This window comes from Petaurus breviceps, unplaced genomic scaffold, assembly GCF_028583685.1.
Source record: "Petaurus breviceps papuanus isolate PSGF00001 unplaced genomic scaffold, PetGlider_PUasm1.0 98, whole genome shotgun sequence".
Classification (NCBI taxonomy): Eukaryota; Metazoa; Chordata; class Mammalia; order Diprotodontia; family Petauridae; genus Petaurus; species Petaurus breviceps.
This window is the reverse complement of record NW_027187460.1, coordinates 61,568,272-61,593,846: the sequence shown is the minus strand read 5'-3', so window position 1 is coordinate 61,593,846 and position 25,575 is coordinate 61,568,272. Positions and strand designations below refer to the sequence as shown.

The window sequence follows — 25,575 nt, the reverse complement described above, 5'->3', positions numbered from 1 at the left end:
GAAGAGGAGGAAGAGGAAGGGTGGGGGAAGGACTCCCCGCGCTTAAAGGAGGAGGAAGAGGGCTTCTGATTCCAAAAGGCCTGAGCCTACCTGAGCTGTGAAGTAGAGGCTTTGATGGGGAGTAGTAGACTGGGCGTTTTGAGTACGTTAGGGAAGTCATTGGTAGGAAAAACCAAATGAGCTGGAGACATAAGTTGGCCGGAGTCTCTTCCCGAAGGGTTGTCCCTGAGCACAGCGTATTGAGGTCCATTTATTGTAGATGAGGGTTTTACGTCCATCTCCCTCTGTTAGGCCTCTTGGTTCGGGGATTTAACATGCAAGAGTCGTTAATGCTAGCGCTTCTGGTGTTCCCAGGGCCAGTAGGGGCCACGGGGAATTTTGAGAAAATGGGTCAAAGGAAGAGGGCAGCCTGTGGAAGGAAGTGGTATTGGTGCCACAAACGTGCCAACCTAAACTACCAGGCCTTCTGTAGGAACTACAGCAGAGATCCTAGGGAATTTTAAGACGGTCTCTAAAATCTCAGTCACATTTCTTTACATTTAAATAACAATAAATGGACTCCCAGGAGAGAAGGAACTTCCCTCACTGTCATTTCAGAATGGTGTGTAGAGCCTTTAACAGAAAGTCCAGGTTAGGGGTGGGGAACCAGGGGTCTTGAGCCCACATGTGTCCCTCTAGGTCCTCAAGTTCGGCCTTTTGAATCCAGACTTCTCAGAATAAATACCCTTAATAAAAGGATTTATTCTGTAAAACTTGGACTCAGTCAAAAGGCTGAACCCAAGGACCTAGAAAGCCATGTGTGGCCTCAAGGCTGCAGTTGCCCCACTCCTGGTCTAGGTAGTTAATGAGAGGCCTAGCTTTTACTTTCTGTCTTTATAAAGATCTCTGCCTAAGTAGTGGTAGTTTTATAGACTTCATGCATCTAATCTGGTATTATGTAATACCAAGAGACCATCGTTTTCTACAGGCACTGGTCACAGTATCTGGGGCCACCAAGCAGTCCTGGAAACTCCCTAGCCAACATTTGTCTGATTCACAGTTAGTATGGGAATGCTAAAGTTGTAGAACCAGTCAAAAGTTAGCACTAATGAGCCCAATCTAGTGGGGTTTTTTTCCTTTTCCCCTGAGGTCAGGGTTCGCCTTGTGGGAAGTTTAAATCACCTATAACAGCTAAATGAATTCTGAGAGAATGACTCATTCAAAGTGAATAATGTTTAAAAAAAAAGGTCTAAATTATCTCTTTTAAAGTGATGCTAAATTGTTTCTAGTTTCATACTAGGCCCCAGAAATTTGACAGAGGATATTAAAGACATACCATCTTTTAATGGAATGCTTTCAAATCTGTGTACAGAAAATGAGCTCTGTTTTTAAAAGGGCACCCATATATTGAACTTTGGGGAAGAGGTAAGGAATTATATTTATTATATTATATTGAAAGTAGCCCTACTGGGCGGCCAGGTGGCTCAGCGAGTAAGAGCACCGGTTCCAGTGTTGAGAAGACCTGGAGATCGAATCCTGAATCCCGGGCTCAGACACTCAGCACCACACCCAGAAATAACTGGCGGGGTAACCTTGAGCAGGTTACTTAACCCCAATTGCTTAAAAAAAAAAGAAAGTAGCCCTACTAAAAGTGCCTTAGTTGGCTAGGAGCACAAACACATTTAACAAACTATTTATTAAGCATTTGCAGTTTGCAAGATAATATATTGTCGGAGTTAAGACTTGCTCTCAATCAGTTATTTAGTGCTTACTAGGTACTGGGCACTGTGCTAAATTTTTTTTTTTTTGAAGCAATTGGGGTTAAGTAACTTGCTCAAGGTTACACGGCCAGTTATTTCTGGGTGTGGTGCTGAGTGTCTGAGCCCGGGATTACGATCTCCAGGTCGTCCCAACACTGGAACCGGTGCTCTTACTTGCTGTGCTACCTGGCCGCCCCATGTGCTAAATTCTAAAAAAAAAAAGACAAATGGCAATCCCTGCCCTCAAGGAGTGTGCAATCAAATGGAGGGGGCAACATGCAAACAAATATATACAAAGCAAGCTCTGTACAGGATAAATAAGAAATAAACGGGGGGCAGCTACTTAGCACAGTGAATAGAGCCCTGGAGTCAGTTGGACCCCCATAGTTCAAACTCATCCTCAGGCATTTAACACTTACTAGCCTTGTAACCTTGGGCAAGTCACTTAACCCCAATTGCCCTGCCTTCCCCCCTCCAAAAAAAAAAAAAAGACCAAAAAAGGAGAAATAAACAGAGGAAAGTACCAGTATTAAGAAGGGTGGGGAAAGGTTTCCTGTAGAAAATGGAATTTTAGCTGAAACTTAAAGGAACCCAGGGAAACTAGTAGACTGAGATGAGGAAGGAGAGCATTCTAGGCATGGGGGACAGCCAGAGAAAATTTCTGGAGCTGAGTTCAAGTATCATTCATGGAACAGCCAGGAAATCTGTCCCTGGATTAAAGAGTAATGTCAGGGAGTAAGGAAGAAAGGTTAGGAAGGGGCTAAGTTATGACGGGCTTTGAATACCAAACAGTGAATTTAGCGTTTCATCCTAAAAGCAATAGGGAACTACTGCAATTTATTAAGGGGGAGGTGGATTGAGATGATATGGAGGAACCTGTGCTTTAGAAAATCAGGATTATTGCTACTTTCAAGGAGTTTATTACAATTTAATGGGGAAAATAAAGATATATGGTAGATAGAAGAGATGTCATAAGATTAACAGAAGTTAGGAACAGAAAGGCAGATTTAAGGGGTCTAAATGGAACATAAATAGGTTAGGTAACTGTGGCAACAGGTGAGGTTTCCCAGTGTAGAAAGTACAGTTTATACCTATATTTCAGGTGGAAGAATAGAGGAAAAACATACCTTGAAAAAAAACAATGTTGAAGGTATAGTTGGGCCTAAGAGATTTGTAAATCATTTAACCTCTCTGTATTTTAATTTGTTCACCTACAAAACTGTATATCCCCACCTTTTTTATCTCGAAACTATAAGATAAAATGAGCAAAGATGTTTTAAAGTGCTTTCAAAGGTAGAATTTTACTCCAGAAATAAAGCTAGCTGGAGAGAGGCTAACCCACATGTACCCTCACTTCTCTCCTAAATCCTCTACCTGATACCAACCCCATGATTCCTCCTCAAGTCCAACAAACTTTCTTCCCAAGTGGGAAGATGTAACTCGTTCAGTTAGAGCTATTGAGTCTAGACCATGAAGATAGTTTCACTCAGTTCTAAGAACCTATGGTTATACAGGTATGTCTTTATTATGTGCTGTTAATCATTGAAGCAAAAGATATGACTGGAGCAACAAGTCTACTACCTACTCAGCAAATTTAATTTCACATTAAATACTGACAGTATGAAAGGCACTAGGCTAAGCACCAAGGAAACAGAAATGAAAAATGACAGTCACAATAAGGGCAAGGAATTTATAGTGTGGTTGGGGAAAGTGGGGAGGAAGGGGACAGGGACAGAGATATGTATATGTCATATATATGTCCACAAGTATATTCAAGGTAAGATATTAGAGTCAAAGGAAATCTTGGCCAAATGTTATGAGAAATTTGAAAAGGGAAGATTTTGTGGAAAAATGGCATATGGGTTGGACTTTAAAGGAAGGAGGGAGGAACCTTCAGTAGATGGAGGCGAGGAGAGCATATTTCAAAAAATTGGGTATGATGGGTTGGTAGATGAGAACTGGTGAGATTGGGGTAGGGTGAATAGTTTAGTTTGACTAGAAGAAAAAATATGTGAAGAGGGAATAGTAGGTAATAGGCAGGATAGGCAAATTGGAGACAGATTGTAGAATTTCAATGGCAGCGTAAGTAGTTTAAACTTTATTTGGTAGGCAGTGAGAAGCTATTGAAAGTAAAGAAATGACATGTTTATGGTGGTACATTAGTAAGAATAGTCAGGCTGCTGTTTGGAGCCTGATTGGTTTGAGGATAATAAGGCAAGTGGATCAAGTTAAGACACTGTTACTGTAGTCAGACTGAGAAAAGATGAGGGTCCAAACCAGTGTGTTTGCAAGTGGGACTCAAAGACACCATAGAAATGACAGCACTTGGAAATTGATGTGAGTAAAAGAACAGGGAACAGTCATGGTACAGTAAAAAACAAAACAAAACATGCTGGATTTCCAAGTCAGAGAACCTGGTTTTGAAACTCCATTTGTAATCTTGGGAATGTCACTTGATTGCTCTCATCCTCATTTGTAAAGCAAGAAAATTGGACTAGATGGTCTCTAAGGCTCCTTCCAGCTCTAAATATATGATGGCATAATTCTTCTGGAATTTAGGGTTATATATCTTTGGGGAGGCTCTCATAAAGGATATTGCTTTGTTGAAGTTGAAACCTCAAGTGCAGATGAGATCATCAAAGGTGACTATAAAGGAAGAATCAAGGTATGCTTAAGGGCAGAACCTTGGAGAATACATAAGACACCAGAGAAGGATGAGAAGCCTGAAAATGATATACTGTGTTTCCCTGATAATAAGACCTATCCCCAAAATAAGCCCTTCCCTTACTGTGTAAGATTCCTCTAAAATAAGCCCTCCCCCGAAAATAAGCCCTATTGAGATTGCTACTGTAGTGAAGGTGATCCCTGCACTACACGCTATATTACGGTACCCTCTGTATGCACTGTCCCCCCCCTCCCGTGAAACGCATGCCGCGCTCCGAGCTGCATCCAATCAGAGCTGCAGCAGTGAGCGCGTCATCCTGTTCTTTATTGAATTCATTATTGAATAAAGGTACATTTTTTTGTTCACATTTACCTGTTTATTAAAATTGCTGTCAGTGTTCATTAAAGTAAGCCCTCCCCTGAAAATAAGCCCTCTGGTGTTTTTCTGTCCAAAAAAATTAATAAGACAGTGTCTTATTATCGGGGAAACACAGTAGGAGCAGTTAAAAGAGGCAGGAGCATAACCATGAGAGTACTGTGCATAAGAATCGGAATCTAAAGGAAGAGTTCACATCACACAGTCCACTCCCCTGATGGTATCAGTTGCCTCCTCTTCCTATGCAAAGTATCGTTTTAAAACACGGGTAATCTGGCATAAAGTCATGTTAATATTTTGGTGTAACTGGCTAAAGTCCATTGCAGTAGGCTCAGGATCTGGTGACTAAGCATAGATGAGTAGTCTTTGAGCCATGTAGGCCTAAGCATGGGGTACCACTGGCAAACCTAAATACATTACTCAAAAAAATGAGAGGAGAAAAAGAAATAGAGTGAGACAAGAGAAGAGGAAGGAAAGTCTAGCCTCACCCTTACAACACTTAACTGAAATTTAGGAAAAGCATTTGTTCTCAGTTACTCTGTTGTCTTCTTGAATGACATCAGACAAGTACATTTTATTAATTTTTCTTATGAAAGATTCATATGATAGTATCTTCCACCTACCTCACATTCCTTGACCTGTTTCCTACCCCTAGACTTGATTATAATTCTCTTTCCCTCTTCCTGGGTTTATAATTCTAATCAACTATATCTTGTCCTGGTCTTCTCAAACTTGATATGTTTTTTAACTAATATCGGCATCAAGTATAGGGTATTTTCAATCTCATCTAAAAATTACCTAGTGAAGATTTAGTGAATATTAAATAATGCTACATATATATATATATATATATATAGCAGTTATGAGGCTAAGATAGAAATTAAATATGAATATATCATTTGCTCAGGAATATCCAATATTCTTGCTCAGGAGAAGCATAGTTCACAGGTTTTTTTTAGAGAATTGGAGCTAAGGATGATCATCCAGTCTTATCCCAATTTATTTGGAATCAGGCAAATAAAACTATAAACACCATTTACTTTTTAAAAATAGACAGCTGTTGGAGGTTCACCAGATATTTGCTAAGATGTACTCACATTAAAGTGAAGGTGTTGGTATATACAAGTTACCAAATGAAATAATGGGTATGAGAGTGCTTTCTGTGCCTGATACAAATACAAGATATTATCATCATTGCTGAAACCCTGTCTGCATTATTCACGGACTTCCCCTGGAGAAGTAATCCCATGAGAAAAGAAAATGAGGAAGAGTGCATCTACTACCATGTCCGTCCAACCAGTTGAGCCTGACACTGTGTGACCCACAGGGCCTGTGTAGAGAGCTAGAAAGGCAGGCAGTGCCAGGGTTCCAAATGTATACCCATTTACAATTCAAAATTGGTCAGCAGCAGTCAGGGTGGAGAAAGGTCAGAAGAAGAATTTGTCCCTTGCTGGCCTTGCATTTCGGTCCCAAGGACCCAAGAAGAAGCAAAGTGAACATTTGGAATTCATTAAGGCCAAAATGCAACTGAAATGAGTAAATTTTAGAAAAGTGGAAAAGAATTTGGTTTATTCACTTAGTAAAGACAAGGTTCCTCCAGAGGACCCAAGGACATTATGATTTTCTGGCAGCTTTCCTGGATCTAAATTTCTGTGGATTTTATTTTATTTTTCTTCTTAAAAGCTTGTTTGGGTTCTACCTCCCTTTTTACATTTATTTCAGGATAATTGCTCTCAACTTGAAAGCCCTTTTTAAGGTCTAGGTTTTCCTATCCATAATCAAAGTGACTCCTCAGAATATTCCAGTAGTTTGATGAGAATAGCAATTCATACTCAGCCCACAGAAGTATATTAGACAAACTCATTTGAGGAAGCCAAATAGGTTTTTGTACATGATTATCTTTCAAACAGTTAATGCCTCACTTATTTGTTAGACATTGATTTTTTAGACAGGTTAATAAAGTTGGCAGACTTCTGGCTAGAATAATTAAGGAACAAATAAGTAACTATTGTAGGAACATTTTAAATGATAAATGTCCAAAGAAAGAAATGGACAAATTTGCTGATGAATTTCAACTGGATTTTTGTCTGATAATCCTTGTATGTAGTTTATGATGAGGTATGGGCTCTGGGAGCCCCATCTAGCTCTCCTTGAGTCCTTGGGGTACAGGCTCTGGGAACCTCCCTCAGACTCTTGATTAAATTGTCTCATTTGATGAGGCATTTTCGAGGCAATAAGCCTTACTTTGTGCCTAGTTACTAACTGCTAACTACTAGCCTAGCCCTCCATTGTTCATTTACTTCCCACCCTTGAGCCTATCAAAGTATCAATACACCCTTGAACTAGCCTAGCCCACCATTGCCTGTAGTCTCCTGGTGGCCTCCCACCCTTAAGCACTCATTGACCTCATTAACTCCTCCTGAAGACCCTCCTCCAAACTCCTCCCCTAGAACATCCCTAGATTCCTCCCACAACCTTCTGTATATAAGACCCTGTCTTGTCCTCATGTTTGTGAGAGAGCCATAGGATGCCATAAAATACTGAGAACACTGCAGAATGACCTAGCGCAGACTTACTCTGTCTAATGCAAGCGAACTTTTAATAAATTTTACTTTTCTTTGAGAAGACTCGAGTAGAATTCATTTGGCAGGACCCAGCTTGTTGGTGTTTTGGGGTCTCCTGAGCAACCCTAACCCTCTTAGTGGATGGCCTCTTCAGTTTATAAGAAGTCATTGTTGAACAGCAGTCTCTTCCCATTAAGGAAAGGGTTGTGACAAAATGAGTTTATAGCCAATTACTCTCCATGCATGTAAATAGCTGTTCAAGAGGTACAAATAAGTTCAAATAAATCAGCTAGGATGCATCTGTAGATATGAAAGAACAGGCACTAAAAAATGGTACAAAGGTTAGTTAGTAGAACAATTGAGCAGAAGGAGCCAGGGTGACAATGAAGGCTTTGATTGTTTTATTGAAGTAGCTTAGGAATCATAGGTCAGAAAGAACTGGCTGTTGTATTTGAGATAGGTAGAAAGGGATGGACTTAATACCTGTAATAGAGATAAAAGGGGAAGAAAATCTGGCTTTTAAAATTTGACCATGACATCTTGTAGCTTACATTTACTGGAATGAACTTGAAATTTTCTGTACTGACAACTAAATAGCATTTGGCTCCAGAATGCTAATTGAATTTTGAGCTTCCCTACAGATTTTTTTCTTTAGTCTTAGACATTGGAACATGGAGACTTCTGCTCTATATTCTTCCCCATACAAACCTATGACAAAAGACCTAGACTTTAGTAATGAACTTTGTAAACTTGCTTATCTTAAGAAATTTAGTAAAAACTTTATTGCTAGTTTGATTATAAACATTTTAAATTGTTTCATTTATGTGAGTCTGCTTACAACTAAATTATAAACTCAAGAACAAAGATGTTTTCATATTTCTTGACTTCCTGCTCTCATCCCCTTAATGCTTTGTATAGTGCCATATATATCATAGGTATTTAGTAATTATTTGTTGAATCAATGAAAGTTTTAGTTGGAGATGATTTTCTGTGATACTGTAGTTGGGGAATAACTTCAATAATTCACATAATTTTAAAAACTTAATGTTAATCATTTTATTCCTTCCCATATGTTTTACAATAAATACTAAATTATGTGATTAAATTTAGTTTCCTTTCATTTATCTTATTCCCAACACTGCTGTAAATGTAGATTAGGAGTGAAATTGAGAGGATACTGTCCTCTTCCCTTGAGAATAAGCTCAGGTGAACTTCCGAGCCATACTATTAGACAAGAACCTAATTAGTTGAATCAGTGCCAGTCCCCCCTAGCAATCTGATCAGCCCAGCACCAGTTCTCTGTTATCTTCCTGCTACTGACAGATAGAAACATTACCAGGTACCCTTTCTAGAGGTACATTCTACTGTACATACAAAGATATTTTTCTTTTCTTCTAATCCCAAAGGGAATAACTCGAAGGTAGACACCTATTTGTGCACAGTGTCCTGACTAATATATCTTGCCTTGGTGACCTCTGGGATATTTTGAAGACAAGCTTGAGTGGCTTCCAATTCTGCCAGGGAGTCATCCATTTTCAGGACTTTGGTCCAAGTGCTGAGAGCAGAGAACTGGGAATGGAATTTGGAGCAAGGAAGTTACTTCTGGTGCAGGAGAAGCGTTACTATAACAAAAGTTTGTGGTGGTAAAAAAGTAGGTCAGTCATGTTAGTTGTATGAAATAAAGATGCAGAAATTCTGTTGAAGGATATGATTAGTACAAATTTTCTGCCTACCCGATTGGGGTGGTAGGTAATAAGTGAATTTTAATTTGAAAGGGTAATAAAAAGGATGGTTCAGAAATATGAAGTGAATGGCAAGTCCAGGAACTAGAAGACCACTTGGAAGAATAAGTAAGTTGTTTTGGAAGAAGTGGGTGTAGTACTGGGAAGAATGTAAGCCATTTTCATCAAGGTATTAAATATCACTCTTCTCCCTTTCTCCTCATCTCCTGTCACCACTTTGTCCCTTTTCACAAGATGAAATAGCCTTACTCCTTACCAAGGCTAACTGTCTACTTGTTTTAGTGATTGTGTTCCATCCTGCCTCCTCCAACAGATTGCTCCCTCTGTTATCCCCACTGTCTCACTTATTTTCAATCTCTCTCTCCCCAATGGCTCATTTCCTACTGCCTACAATGATGCCTATGCCTCTCTAATCATAAAAATGAAACCTTACTGGATCCTTCCAACCCTGCTAATTGTAATCCTATTTATCTTCTTCTCTTTGTAGATGTTCTCTAAAAGGCTACCTACCATAGTTGCTTCCACTTTCCTCTCCTTAACTCCTTACAGTCTGGCTTCTGACCGAATTCCGCCAAAACTCTTCTCTCCAAAATTAATAATCTCTTAATTGCTAAATCCAGTGGCCTTTTTTCTTTTTTTTGTTTTTTGCTTTTTGGAGGGCAATTGGAGGTAAGTGACTTGCCCAAGGTCACACAGCTAGTTTTTGTGTCAAGTGTCTGAGGTTAGATTTGAACTCAGGTTCTCCTGATTCCAGGGCCGGTGTGCCACCTAGCCGCCCAGTGGCCTTTTTTTCAGTCCTCATTCTCCTTGATCTCTCTGCAGCCTTTGACACTATTGATCACTCTTTCCTCCTTGATACTCTCTTCTCTCTCAGCTTTCATGGCTCTACTCTTTCCTAGTTTTCCTGCTATCTATCTGACTATTCCTTTTCAGTCTTCTTTGCTGCATCCTCCTCCACATCAAGCCCTCTGACCATAGGTGTCCCTCAGGGTTCTATTTTGGGTCCTCTTCTCCTATGCTACTTTACTTGGTGATATCACTCCCTGTGGACTTAATGGCCATCTTTATGCTGGTGATTCTCAAGTCTACCTTTCCTTCTTCAAACTCTCTGCTAACTTCTAATTTAGCATCTCCAACTGCCTTTCAAACATCTTGAACCAGATGTCTAATAGACATCTTAAATGCAATATATCCAAAACTCCCTCTCCCCTCTTTCCTTATTACTATAGAGGGCAACAGCATCCTCCCAGTCCCTCAGACTTCCAACCTAGGAATCATCCTGGATTCTTCACTGTCTTTCAGCTCCCATATCCAAGCTGTTGCCAGGGCTTGCTGATTTTACCTTTGTATCATCCCCCTACTCTCCTCTGAGACTGTCACCACTCTACTGTAGCCTCTCATCATCTCATACCTTGACTACTGAAATGACCTACTAGTTGGTCTACCTGCCTCAAGTTCCTTTACACTCCAATCCAATCTCCATGCAGCTACTAAAGTGATTTTCCTAAAACAAAGATCTCAGTAAACTCCAGTTGCTTTCTTTTGATTCCTGGAACAAATACAAAGTGCTCTGTTGGCATTCAAAGTCCTTTACAACCTAGTCTTCTTACACCTTATTCCCCAACTGGTACTTTTAAATCTAATAGGCCTTTTGCCTATTCTACTCCATTTCTTGGCTCCAGGCATTTTCTCTGGATGTCCCTCATACCTGGAAGGCTCTTCCTCCTCTGATTCAATTACTGATCTCCTTGACTTCCTTTACATCCCACCTCAATCAGTCTTCCCCAATTCCTTCCCTCTGTTAATTCCTATTTATCCTGTATATAGCTTACTTTGTATGTATTTATTTGTGTGGCATCTCCCCCATTAGTTGGTAAATTCCAGTAGGTCCCTTTTTGTATCCCACGTGCTTAGCACAGTGCCGGGCACATAGTAGTTACTTAATGTTTATTGAATTGAATTAAATATCCCAGAGAAGATGGCAGACCTAGGATAACATTTGTCCATATGGAAGACTAGGGATTCTGTGTTGATAGGAAGCCTAATCCATTTTCCAATCAAATCTTTAGCACCAACATCTTGGGTGTGTGGTTACCCAAAGTTCCAGTGATCAACTTCAGGGCTTTGAATACTTCATTGTGTCCAGTGGTCTAATTATTATGGGAAAATGGAATATAGTTATCCGCCCATCACCTGTTGCTTAATTATATGAGGCCTTATGTGTAGAAACTTGTCTGAAATGCAGTCTTTCCAAGGGATTGAAGGTTGAGTTGGCATACAAGACAGTTGAGTCTGCACATCGTTCTGATTGCAACCATTACTATATAGTCTTACCTTGATTTCACTGAGACTATATAGCTGGCCATGAAATTCTTGACCTGGAGAACATTTAAAGGTTATACTCCATATGCCAACCTCCAAGATAAAGTTTTCTGCTTTTTGTTTCTTTTCAATCTTAAAACTAAACTAGCTAAGAAACAAGGTTGAATATGGTGCTGAGAACATATACCACCATATGTTCACTACCAATATTATCAACACCACTACCACTCCACTTCATCTCTTGCTCTGAATTAATCAAATCAATGCTACCATTGCTTTTGGAAAAAACCTGGTGGTTGACTGTTCAGTGGATCATCTGGGAATCCCTAAGACTCCTAACATCAAAAGAAAGTTTAACTATAGAGCAAAAGTTCCAAAGGAGGGTACAATGGAAAGGGAAGAAAAAAGAGGAGAGGGTTGAGCTAGATGAGGACAGAACTATGGACAAGGCAAGGGAATTTTCACCTAGAAAAACTGATTATGAATCACAGAAACGGGAGCAAGAGAATGTGAAGTGGCTAGCCTTAGGGCTGGAGAAGTTCCAGTTGGTCAAGGCTTTTGCCCCTAGGGATGGCAGATAGGGACGTGGTGTTTGCTTTCCAAACACTGAAGTGCTGGAGTTACATCTGAAGGTCTACTCCCCAGGCACTGGATTAAATTAACATTTGGTACAAAATCTATGGCTACATCCTAAGACTGTGGGGAATGAGAAACACCTAGAAGATAGCCAACATGTAGAAAATGCTCCCAGTTCTATCATCCTGTAGTTCAAGGCAAGTCCTTGCACTTGGACTTTAATTTAAGAATTCAGCCATACAGTCTAGGACTGTACCAGATCTTTCTCTAAGATCCCTGTATATTTCAAGACAAGTGTAATAATATTCTCACATACCCCAGAATATCCCTATCTTTACAATGTGAGGAGTCCTTCATAATAGTACCATGAACTTCCTGTGGAATCATCCTGATTCTTTGCTGGCCCAATAAATTTTCTGTACTCTGTGTGGAACTGACACCCTTCTTACTTTATGCAGAAGCAGTGCTTGTAAAGACAGGACTACAGAAATTGGTGTGGTGCTTGAAATCTTCTGAATAGACTAAGATGCCCAACTATGTCATCATACCACAGTCTAGCAAGTTGTAGAGAAAGGAAGAACACTAGATTGTAGCAGGTTCATTACAGAATTAAGTGGTAAGATTTTTAAAAGCACTGACTATGGAACCAGAATACCTGCTTTTGAGTTCCTACCTCTGATACTTTCATACTATGTGACTTTGAACAAGGCATTTAACCTGTCTGATGAGCCTGGCACAACAAAGAGGTCCAAGACTGAGGGAAAGTCCTTTATGTGTAAAATATAACAACACATTCTGCAGTAAGGAAAATGGGTGCTCAGTGGGGAATGGCTGAATACATTGTGGTCTCTAAATATAATGAAATGATAATTTACCACAAGAAATTATAAAGAAGAATTCAGAGAAACCTGGGAAGCCTTGTTTGTATCATACAAAAGTCTGAGTGCAGTTTTAAAGTTCAAATGCAAAGAAAGTATGCCAAATGGTCCAAGATGTTGGGAGACATGAGAGAAGGACCGATGTTAAGGGATGAGTTTTCCAGAGAGAAGCAGAGAGGTCAGGAAAGAGATTTAGGGTAAAAAGAAGCTTAACTATAAAGCTTAAAGTACTAAACTTTTGAGATAGTCTGTATATCTAATCTGTTAAGTTCTTGTTTCTGTATTCAAAACATTTCCTACATGTGTCCTTTTCTCTCCATTCTTTAATAGCCAACATTGTACAGGCCCTCATCCCCTTATGCTTGAACTATCACAATAGCCTTCTGGTTGGTACCCCTGCCTCAGATTTTTCCTCCACTTAGGTGCCAAAATGACTTTCCTAAAGCTCAGGTGTGACCATGTCACATCTCCCCCTCAATAAACTCTTGCAGTTCCCTATTACCTCCAGGATCAAATATAAAACCCTGTGACATTCAAAGTCCTTCATAACCTGACTTCCTCCAACTTTTCCAGTTTTCTTATGCTTTACTCCCTATGATTCAGCTATACTAGCCTAATTGCTATTCTTCAAACAGAACACCCCATAGCTCTACTCTGGGCTTTTTCACTGTCTTCATGCCTAGAATTCTGTCTTTACTTGCCTTCCCTGCCTGCAGTTCCTTCCCTGACATCCTTCAAGATGAAGCTCAGTTTTCAGCTTCTGCAAAAGGTCTTTCTTCTTTTGTCACCCTGCCCCCAACCCTACCCCAACTGAAATTGCCTTCCATTTATATGGTATAAATTTTTCCTTGAAATTTTTGTGTTATATCCCTAGCACTTAGTACAGTGCCGGACAAATAGTAAGTGCTTAATTAATGCTTGTTGACTCAATTGATGCAGAGTAGAACTAAGTAGAACCAGAAGAATAATTCCCCCCCCCCCCCCCCAGGCAATCAGGGTTAAGTGACTTGCCCAGGGTCACATAGCTAGTTCGTGTCAAGTGTCTGAGGCCAAGTTTGAACTCTGGTCCTCCTAAATCCAGGACCAGTGCTCTATTCATTGCACTACCTAGCTGTCCCCAAGAGAATAATTTAAATGATTACCATGTTAGGGTTCTGGCCTTATGTTGACTATCTGCTCAGTTTCGATTTCAGGATAAAAGTTATCAAAAGGAAGTTGATTTAGCTCAAACACAGCAAGAATATGCAACAAGGATACAGTGACATTTAACTTTTATTGACATGCTCCCCGGAAGAATGCAACATGTCAGCAAGGCAGGGCATGCTGATTTTTGTGATCTTTAGACATTTACCGTGTGAGAGGGACCTCAATTCAATGTGAATGGGATTTTTATGCCATTAGATGAACATGCAAACAAGTATACACAGAGCAAGCTAGATAGAGAATAAATAGGAAATAACTAACAAAGAGACGGCACTAGATTTAAGAGGGGTGGGGAAGGCTTCTCATATCAGCTGAATCTTCAATAAATGTTGACATCTCTATTCCAGCTGTGCCCCCTGTGTAGCTGCTCTTCCTGTATACCTTTCAGTCTCTGCACTGTGGAAGCAGGCTTGCCATCTGTAATTGAATTGTAGGTATGAGTGTCACTGAGTATACACATCAATCTCTTTACTTCTCTTCAGGCATCTTCTGTCAGCTGAACCTAGTTTCAAAGAGGGCTTAAAAGCAGGAAGGAGAAAAAAACACGGGTCCAAATATTCCTCACTTTGGATCATGAGATGCTTAGTTATTGACAAGTGAATGCAAATGCTTAAAATAATGAGATATTTCTCTGTTTTAGAAAATATTCATTTCAGGAGCACAGCCTTGTAATGGGGGAGGGGAGGGAATAAGTCCTCTTTTACTGTAAGAATATATCTAGCATCTTTGAATTCTTTTAAAGAAAATTTCAATATAAAGTCAATGTCTTGAAAAAAGTAAAGTGTCTTTTTTAAAAAAAAATCTGATAGTGACCTATAATAAGCAAATAGATTTCTTTGCTTTAGGACCAAATTAGCTATTGATGCATGTGCATCAAAAGACATATATCTATAGTCAACAAATCAAGAAAATTTTATTATATTAGTATGTCCTATGAAGCACTGAGAACTGTGTAAAACTTGTTTTTGATAACACACGACACCTCTTTTTTAATAACAATAGTAATAGATTTTTCCCTGGTATTTTAAAGGTTGCAAAGCACTTCACATCTGTAACATATATACTCTGGTCCTAAGAGCCAGGCCTCCTACTTGCCCCTCAGAATTCCAGAGGAGCACCCTGAGGTGTTGGGGTGTTTCTACTGCCATCAACTTGAGCTCCCACAGTAAAGGCTCTCCTATTATTAGGGATCCAGGGACTAGTGTCCTAGTTCCATGTAACCACTTAGCACCAATTGTCTTTTACAAAGGGGTATTAATATTTAGTAAGAATAAACATGAAAACATTTCCCCCAGTACCTCCAGGGCATACTCCCTCCTATACTACCTCTGCTCCGGGGAAGTAGGTTCAAAATTCAGCTCAATTACTAACATAGCATCAGTCCCACTGAGTTCATGTTCAAAGACAGCAGAGCTACTGGACAAGTCTTGTCTCAACAATTGCTGGCCTGGGTCCAAAAGGTGTATCTTTGATTTTCAGGGCATTGATGTTAAGCTGGCTACAGCAACCAGCCTGGGCACCAGAGCACCCTCCTAACAACCTTTCAAACTCACTAGGTTGTCAGACCCTGGGGACCTTCCACTCAGAAAAGTCAACTCAACAGGCATTTATCAAATATATCTGCCAGGCACAAAAAACCAAAGACTGAGGCCTATTCTTTGGGGTCAGAAGGCCTTAGAGGAAACAACATGTTCTCTCACCATATGCCATGAGCAAAGAAATTCACCTAATGAATCAAAGAGAAGCAGTGAAGTATCTGAAGCTAATAGGCCTTTTTGAATGTCTCCAAAGCCAGAGCCTTTCCTTTACCACCTGGTTAGCTGACCCAGAACCACTTATAGAATGTTTATGTGTGCTCTATAGGCTCTCCAAGGCATTTCCCTTATGTATTATCATGTTTCTCCCAGAAATATGCTCCATGTGGAGAGCTTGCATCAGCCACACAAGCTGGTGGGGTCTGCTTACTTGTCAGAACCCCATTATATTATATTTAAGCCCCACAACCACCTGTGAGATAGGTAAAATTATCTCTTAGAGGTAACATTTTAAGAGTTGCTGTCAGGGAACATGCTTGTTAAAGGAATCCTCAAGTGAATAATTTTGTCAAATGAATAATCAACCTCTAATTTAGATGTTCCTAAACAGTAGCACTTGAAGGCTTGTATCTTCAAGCCCAAATTAGTGGCCACTACTCTGGAACCTCTCTTTGGGCTTTTAGGGATTCCTGGCAATTTAGAGGAGTCCAGCTACAAACTTGCTCACTCCATTTTTTCTGCTCAGGGCCTTCCTTTTTGTGCCTCTCTTTACCTTCCACTGTACTCACATCTGCAAGTTTCAGGAAAAGGAAAGTAGCAGTTTACAGAAAGACTGAAGACCCCTATTATTTGGGTTTTTACTTAGTGTGTGGTGTATTTTAATGCTAGTGACTCAATGGAATAAAATATTAGGCAGGGGGTACATATTGGCAGTCCACAACAGCAAATTAATTTGTTTAGCTCAGCAAAATGTGCTTGTAATAAATTTTTTCTTCCTAGTGTTTTTTATTTTTGGCCCCAAAGGTATGAATTTCCATCCCTACCTTAGAACATTTCACAGATACAAACAAATAAGAGAAATTGTGTCTTCCAGTAGATAGTATGGATTGGATTAGAATAAATGCAACCTCACAGACACTTACTCGCTGACTATCCTGGACAAATAACTTACCCTCCATCTGCTTCAGTTTCCTCAGCTGTAAATTGGTTATAATAATAGCATCTACCTCACAGGGTTGTTGTGAGGATCAAATGAAATAATATTTATAAAATACTTAGCACAAGGCCCAGCCCATAGCAGGCACCTGATAAATACTGGTTCTCTTCCATCTAGAGAGGGTGAGGAAGGACACAGCAATCTTACCTTCTTTCTTCCCAGTGGAAGCACGAGAAAATAGGATTTCTGACACACTTTTTGACCTCTAGTAGGAATTCAGGTATTCGGGATGCTTAAGTGGAAAATGGGACTGATTATTTACTAAATTTCAGTAAACTAGAAGCCCTTCCTCTTCCAATAAACTGAATTGACCATGAAAATAAGTGTGAGGCCAGGACCCAAAAACAATCTCAATAACTCTGAAGAAAATCAGGATAAGAAATGTATATTTTGCTCCTTCTTTCTAATTTCCTTTATCTGTGGGAAAAGTAACTATTTGCTTCAAGTAGTTATTTGCATCCCATTGTGAGGAATAATAGTTTTGACTGTGAATGTTTAGCCTGGAGAAGAGAGGATCTAGGAGGAGACATGGTAATTAAGGGGGACATTGATAAGCTATAGAGTGGCTCCAGAAGAGAAGGGGAGGGGGTCTAGAAAATGTCACATGAGGAATAGTTATGGGGAAATAAGATATTGAGTCTTAGAAGACTTTATGGGGGTTGGGATATAATACGGTACCTGTCTTCAAATATATGAGGGAGTAATTATATAGAAGAGAGATAACCATGTTGTTCCAGGGATCAGGACAAAGACCTCTGGGTGGAAGGTACAAGGAAACAGATTTTAGTTCAATAAAAGCAGAAAACTTCACAGCAGTTCAAGCGAACCAAAAATGAAATGGGCTGTGGCACAAGATAGTGAGCTCCCTATCGCCAGAAATCACGGGATGATTGGTCTGAGAGCCATAAGGGCACTTAGAGATCGTCTTAACCCAACCCCCTCATTTTATGAATAAGGCAATTGAAGACAAGAGAAGTTTTGACTTGTACTAGTAGAGTACAAAGTTGGGTGGCCATCACTGTGATGTAGACCAGAGTCTTACACTGGGGTGAAAGGTAGAGCTTCATGAACTCTGAGTTTCCTTTCAATCGTATGATTCTATCTATGCTTTTCTTAGACCATGTCTATATATGGTCACCAAATGGATTTTTAAATTTTATCTCTTTAAAAATCAATGAAATTTCTGCATATTAGAATGACATTATTATAAAGCTGGAAGGATCTTTATAGAGGTCATATAGTGTAGCCCTCCCTCCTTATTTTATAGGTGAGAAAATTTAGGCCTACAGAGGTTGACAGGCTTTTGCTAGTTAGTGGAAGAATCAAGTCTCAGGTCCAAGCTTTCTGACTCCCAATCTAACTGCTTTCTAGAATATATACTATGCTATTCTTTTTGTCTATGAAAAATCTAGTTCCAAAATGACTATACATGAAGAAAGAAAAAGAAAATGATAAAATTAAGTTCTTTGACAGCACTTCAGATAATTATGTATATGTCCAGAAACCTCACCCTATTCTCCTAAGAAAGCTGTTGCCTTTGAATAGGCACCCAGAAAATAGGCTAGTTAAAAAACTAGTAAGACAATGTCAAGAATCATAAGCATGGTTCTTCCCATCTACCCACACTTAAGCTGCTCTGTTTATGAAGCTCTACTAGTCCAGGGGCAAGTAAGGCTTTGTCCCAAGTGCTATTGGAGAGGAGGCAGAGAGACATTGGTTCAGCCAGCACCCTGAAGGCAGTGGGGGAGCACTGGAGGTCATCCCTTGGACTCGGGTTCAGTCATCCTCCATCACTTCTCCCCCCTCAGTCCAAGGAGCCATGGGTAGCTTGAGACAACGCTTCCAGAGGTTCCTGGAGGAGAAAAACTTTGTCACCAATGTCCTGGGGAAGCTGGAGGAGGTCTCCGGTGTTAAAAAGTACTACCTGGCTACAGGTTCCATTGCTTTCCTGGTTCTCTATCTCATATTTGGCTACAGGCCTCCCTGCTTTGCAATCTTGTCAGATTTATCTATCCAGCATGTACCTCCATTAAGGTCATTGAAAGCCCCAACAAAGATGACAATACTATCTGGCCAACCTACTGGGTTATTTGGCCTCATTGTTTTTCTGTGACATTTTCCTTTTCTGGTTCCCCTTTTGCTATGCAGGGAAGTATGCCTTCTTGCTATGGTTCATGCTTTCATTGGTCTACAATGGCTCCCAGATCCTGTACCATCACCTGATTTGCCCTATCTTCCTGAGGCACTTGGCTGCTATGGAGAGCCTGGTGACTAACCTGAGTGGATGAGCCCTGGACACAGCGGCCAGTCTGACCCAGGAAGTCATCTAGGCCTTGGCTCACAGTTGGATGGTGCTGATCTCCTAGGTGGCTCCTCAGCTCCCTCCAGAGTCTTCCAACCAAAGCAGGCATGAGTCATCCCCAGAAGAATAAGTGAAGAGATTACTCCTGAGCCAGAGGCTTCAAATGACTGGACACCTTCCTCCCAGATCCCTCGGCATCAAGGGACCATGGCCCCCAATCCTGGCCCATGTCTAAGCAGCTGACCTGTCCCAGCTGTACGGCTCCAACCAATTCTACCCTCTTGGGCTTCGGGACATTAGAGAAGTCTCCTCTCACTGGAAGGTAGGATGGGCATGAGGGGAGCTCTGCCCATTTAGTATCCACCAGCACCTGCTAAGGAGCCTGCTGGCACTCAGACGATTCTCACTATACCAACCATTAACCATCTGCCTCTGGCCCCTTCCACCTACCACTGGCCTCCCACAGGACTCTTGATGTGTCCTGGCCATTCCAGCTGTCCATGTATTTTTAAAAAAAAAAAGGTCCTACAGGCCAATAAATAAATAAGAAAGGAAAGAAAAAGGGCAGTCAGGAGACAGAATGACTTTTTCAGGGTAAGCAAGGAGGGCAGTATCATTGAACTGGCAATTGAAGGGGAGGGGGGATGTAGGGGAGGTTGTTTTTTGAGTAAGGTATAAAAAGCTTGGAAAAACATAAAAGGGCCAGGTAATAAAGAGCTTTCAAAACCAAACAGGGGATTTTATACTTGATGCTAGGGATAATAGGGAACCACTGAAGTTTGTGGAGTCAGAGATAACTGGTCAGATTTTCATTTTAGCAAGATCAATTTGGTAGCTGAGTGCCCAATTGACTGGAGTGGGGAAAACACTTGAGGCAGGAAGACCAACCGGAAATCTATTACAATGATCAGTGTCACAGGACAGAAACGAGCATATATGAGATGTTATGAAGGTATAATCACTGGGCTTTAGCAACAAGATATGGGAGATGAGAGAGAGTGAGGAGTTTTCAAGTTTTAAGCCATGGTAACTGGCAAAATGGTGGTACCCTCAACAGTAATAGGGAAGTTAGGAAGAAAAATTAGTTTGTGAGGAAAGATGAGTTTTTTGGACAGGAAGTTTTTCCTTACTTCAGGCCTAAAATAGGTCTCTGCAACTTTTACTTATTGCTCCTAGTTCTCTCATCTTATACTAAAGAAATCTAGTCCTCTTTCCATTTCCTTTTGGAGTACTTGAGGATGGCTATTGCCTAGCTCTGTCACTTACTAACTTGATGACCTTAGTCAAGGCACCCCCTCTTCCCCTATAACACATGTGTTTTTTTGTTGTTTGTTTGTTTGGTTGGGTTTTGTTTTGTTTTGTTTTGCGTTTTGGAGTGGGGGAAGACAGGGCAATTGGGGTTAAGTGACTTGCCCAAGGTTACACGGCTATTAAGTGTTAAGTGTCTGAGGCCACATTTGAACTCAGGTCCTCTTGATTCCAGGGCTGGTGCTCTTCACTGCGCCACCTAGCTGCCCTGACGCATACTTGTTTTTGTTGTATTTGAAAATATTCCTAGTACATCTCCATTGCCCTCTCTATGATACTCATTTTTAGTTCTTTGGAGGCAGCTGCATTCTGTATCTCTCTGACATATATCAACACTGGTAAAATATTAGCGTTGAGAAAAATGACCTCTTGCTTTCATGAGAAGCATGGACTCAGTAAAAGAGGGTTACAGTTTCCCCAATCTACCCTATTCTCTATTTTTCAACTCTCTTCCTAGATCATTGTCCATTTTGTTCTCTGTTCAAAATATACATCCTGGTAGATAAAGCTGTATAGGACATTCATCCAAATGCATGTGGAAATCTGAGCAATATTCTTCATCCACTTGGTTTTTCCTATGTGGATAGATAGAGGAATCCCTTTTGAGTAATTACAGATCTCTTTCAAGAGGTTCTGCAGGGTTTGTGGGCTTTATAAAATCATCACAATTCCATCCACAAACAGGAGCATTTGGAGAACCTGGGCATCCACAGGAAATCTGATTATACTCTTAGTCTCTTCCATCAGTCATGTCAATGAATACCTTTGACAGGTATTTATCTTCCTGTTTTATGCCTTGCCTGATGTTTATTTTCAGAGGGTCATTGAACAAGGTTATTTCAGATGTCTTCTAAGGAATCCTGAATGATCTTGCTGTATGGATGGGAGATACCTTGCTTTAAAAGAGCCTAATAAGTTGCTATTTTGTCCCATCAAATAAAAATTTAACCTCTGTAATTATGTATGATAGGACCTTATATTCTTTTTTTTGGGGGGGGACCTTATATTCTTTACATCTGTAAGGCAATTGGAGAATAATAAAGATCGCTCCAGCATTAAATATCACTTATGGAAGCCTTCTTGTTGCCTACTACTGACCTCATCAAGAGTACCCTAAATTCTTGTATCAGTGACTCAAAGATTTTATATAGTTAGGGATATATAGTTAGTCAGTAGTTTTTAATTTTCTCTATTAGCTTTTTTAAAAATATTGATAAGGTCCAAGGTTTTTTCCCATGGCTTCTATATCCTTCCTCCCATCATTCTACTTCAGATACCTCATATCAATATATCAATATGATATGAAAGGTCTCTCAGTGGTCTCAGAATTGTAGTGACTCCTGCATGGATTACATTGATATATTTGGTTCAATCCATCTCCTTTTCCTATCTTCTCTTTATTGCCATTTTTACCTCCTCTTTAAGTACCTCAGGGACTCTGGTGTTAGGATCCAAGTATGGTGGTTGCACTATTTTTGATGGAGAAAACTTTTTTTTAATAATAATTTTTACAAATCTTTCCTATTTTTCTTCTATTTATAATTCTCTTCTACTTGCATTCTTGAATGCCTCTGGAGTGACTGCTTAACTGGATATCTTACCAGGCTTTCTTTAAAACTGGTTTTATTCTCTACTTTTTCCCCAGCTACATGAGTTCATAATCATCCATCATTCTTCATAAGATCTTACAAACCAGTTTGTGTTCTAACCCTGTGTTGTCTTTGGTGGCCATCTCTCTTTGTATGGAAAACAAGTCAGATGTTTGCTAATTAAAGCAATTTCTGGGCTCTTTTGGTCTCCTAGTTGTGCCAATTAATTCACATTGGTTAAATTTTTTCATTAAATTATTATACTCAGTGTCAATGTAATTTCTCTTATCTGTTTCCCATTTTCAGTGACTTAAAAATAATTCAAGATGAAATAATTTTAATTGTACACTATACCCTTTTTTCTCATTATTTTTGTCTTTTATACGTTCTTATTCTACCTCAGTCAAGCTGTATGTTCCTACTTCAATGACAAGACTTTTCCTGTCAGCAAAAACATTTTGTCCCTTGTGCTTGCCATGTTCAGTGCCTACCAAGCAAGGGTTTAGGATATAGAGATGTGAAGCTTTTATATAATATTGTATAGGTCTCTGGCTCTTTAATTTGATTCTCATTAACCATACTCACTTCCACATAACTTTCTCCCTAGCCTCACTTTTACCCCTTTCCACTGAAGTTGAATTTAAAATTGAGTCAGAGGATATCAATTTGATTTAGAGGGTTCTATCAAGTTCTTCATAGAATTTTCTACCAATTTTTCCTAAGCACTTAATGTTTGTATGCTGAAATTATTTTTAAGGTGGTCTTTTCATAAATATTTATTATTACTGCAATAGTTGGTGACCAAACATGTCATGGAGTAATATTTGTTGTAGTCTCTGGGAGTAGGACAAAATCCAGTTTTCTAACTCCTTTCTTTGCCCCTCCAGGAGTACCTGTGGGTCATCCTTCCAGATAGCTGCAACTTACCCTTTCTTCTGATTTCATTTATAGCAACAATGTCAAGACAGATATGATTCAGCTCCTTCAGCAGTATGTCCACTTGTTCCTCAGTGGACAAGGAGCTCACATTTAGACTACCAACAATCAAGTTAAGTTTATTGATGATTTTAAAATTGTACAGAGGGAGTTAAGTGGCATAGGGGATAGAGTAGTGAACTTGGAGTCAGGAAGAACTGAGTTCAGAACCTACTTCAGACATGTGCTACTATATACCACTGAGCAAGAAACCTAACCTCTGCAAAGTCTCAGTTTCTTCATCTGTAAAATAAGGGTAATAATAAAATCTACCTCTCAGGGTTGTTGTGAGGATCAAAGGAGATATTTAAAGAGCTTTGCAAATCCTAATGTTATTAATGATGATGGTGATAAAAACTGTTATCACCCTTTGCCACTATTATTTTTTTTTTTCCTTAAAGGCAGTCAGGGTTAAGTGACTTGCCCAAGTCACACAGCTAATAAATGTCAGAAGCTAGATTTGAACCCAGGTCCTCATGACTCCAGGGCTGGTGTTCTGTTTACTACACTATCTCAATGCTCCCCCTCTGCCACTATTACTGCAGAAGAAATGGGGAGGGTAACACAGAGGTCTGAGGGCCATTTTTAATTTTTTTGTTTCATGGGCTGCTAAAGCCATAACTATTTCTTCATCAGATGGGCAACCTATTGGAGGTGATAGTGCCTCTTCAAAATTAGCTGTCCCTTGCAAATTGGATTCATCTGGTCTGTTTCTGGGGCCATACTGGAAACTTTTTATCGTGGTAGAATCTGCCAGAGTTTCTACTCTGTTGGAATAACCTTCACAACCTCAGGATCACCTCCAAGCCACAAAGGTGTCACAGAATTAGGTCTTTATGGAAGCAATGCTCTGTATTCCAAAATTGCCCCCTCTCTCTGCTACTTTTCTCATCCTTTAGCTTTGTTATTAAATGCATTTTAACTTATATGTAAATTATCAAAATATGTTGAACTGAATTTTGAACTCCTAGAAGAAAATTGATTTTATTAAATCTTTGCAACTCTCTCAGTATCAAGCAAAATGTAGTGCACCTTGAAAATACTCAAATATTCCTTCAAGTTGTAGGTCAGCCTCCTCTAATAGTCAACCCAATTGAATCCATAATGAAGAGAAACTTTGAGACTACAGACACTAAGCTAAATTAAACCCATCAGCTTTTCCCTACACCCTGGGAGGGGAAAGGAGAGAGGAAATTGTATTTCACAGTTAAATTGAAGACCCTTTACCAGCCCAATTCCTTTTCCTTGTAGAGAAGCAGTCACTAAGATGTTTTCATCCCCCCGACTTAGTTTTCTGTCAGAGCCTCTGCTGTTCTATCTGATCATCACTCCTTAGTGAAAGGCTGTAGGTACTTCTACCAAGGGAAGGGTGCTGCCTACCTCAAATGAAGGTGACTCAGGTTTCTTAGCATCCTCTTGAAAGTGGTGCTTTCAGCCCCTATAGGTGGGCCTATCAGCCAAGGGATTTCTGCAGGTCCTCCAGTTTAAGGGTCTAGATGTATTCTGGGCAGCCTTAAGACATTTTTTTTTTTTGCCTTGGTATTAAATCTATCAAAAAAGCATTTGGTGCTTTCTCAGCCCAGAGTGCCTAGAGCAGCGCACCTCCTGCTTGAGCTTGGTGACCGGAGTCTTAAGGCCTCCCACTATCGAGGCCTCACCATGAACCCCAGCCCCACTAATAACAAGGTAGATGGGATGAGGAATGGCACGAGGCTGACCGGGAGTTTGCCGCAGCCTTCGTGAGGCGGCTCCAAGAGGCTCTCAATAGGGAGGGGGCCATGAGAAACCGCCCAGGCTGGGCTGCCTGGGGAGGAGGAAGAGGAGGAGGCATCAGGGGAGTCAAAGGTAGAGGCTTTGGCGTCGGCCGGGGCCTCGAGCAGCCCCAGTGAGGCAGAAGAGCAGAGTGAGCTCGGGGCTCAGGCAGCAGCAGCACAAGAAGCAGCAGCAGCAGCCAGGGAAGAAGCAGCAGAGGCCGAGGCTGAGGCAGCGGCCTTGGCCAACAACAGCACCCTGGAGGACGACCAGATGGAGCTGGAGGATGAAGGTGACGCCGCCGCCTTCGCAGCCTTTTCCTCAGACCGTGGGGCCCCAGACCGTAGTCGACGACCAGGTTTTCCAGGAGGGGGAGGAGGAGATCGGCCTTGAGGAGGAGGGCGAGCGAGTGGCCGCGGCTGCGGCCTCGGCCACAAACCCCTTCCACCAGCAGCTGCCTTTGGAGGGGGTGGGAGTGCCTGTGGAAACGGAGGAGGAGATGGCGGTGTTCGCTGCTGGGGCCGGGGCGGGGGCCAGTCCTCTCGGGAGAGCAGCAGCCGGGCTGGCGCAGGGGGGAGCGGGGCCCCAGGGGAAGCGAGGCGTCAAGAGGCCTCGTGAGGAGCAGAGCCGCGGCTTCGCCAACGGCTCGGAGCCAGCGCAAGCTGCGCCGCCTCAGCAGGCGCCCCCGGTCCCCGCGCTGCCCCCGCCGGCGCTGGCGCCCGAGGGGCCGCCCATGGAGCCCTCGGCTTACGGTGTGGGGAGGAGGATGCGCCTGGTGCTGCTGGGCGACCGGGGCCCCAACTAGGAGCAACAGAGGAGATACGGGATGTGAAG

The 25,575-nt window shown here is 41.0% G+C and overlaps 1 long non-coding RNA gene and 1 pseudogene across 1 annotated transcript in view; both read left to right on the top strand.

Annotated features, from left to right (window-relative positions):
• The window catches only part of LOC138156085 (uncharacterized), a 127,241-nt gene that overhangs the window by 317 nt on the left and 101,349 nt on the right, over positions 1 to 25,575 (top strand). The window lies entirely within an intron of this gene.
• Positions 17,232 to 21,880, top strand: LOC138156083 (receptor expression-enhancing protein 6 pseudogene; annotated as a pseudogene).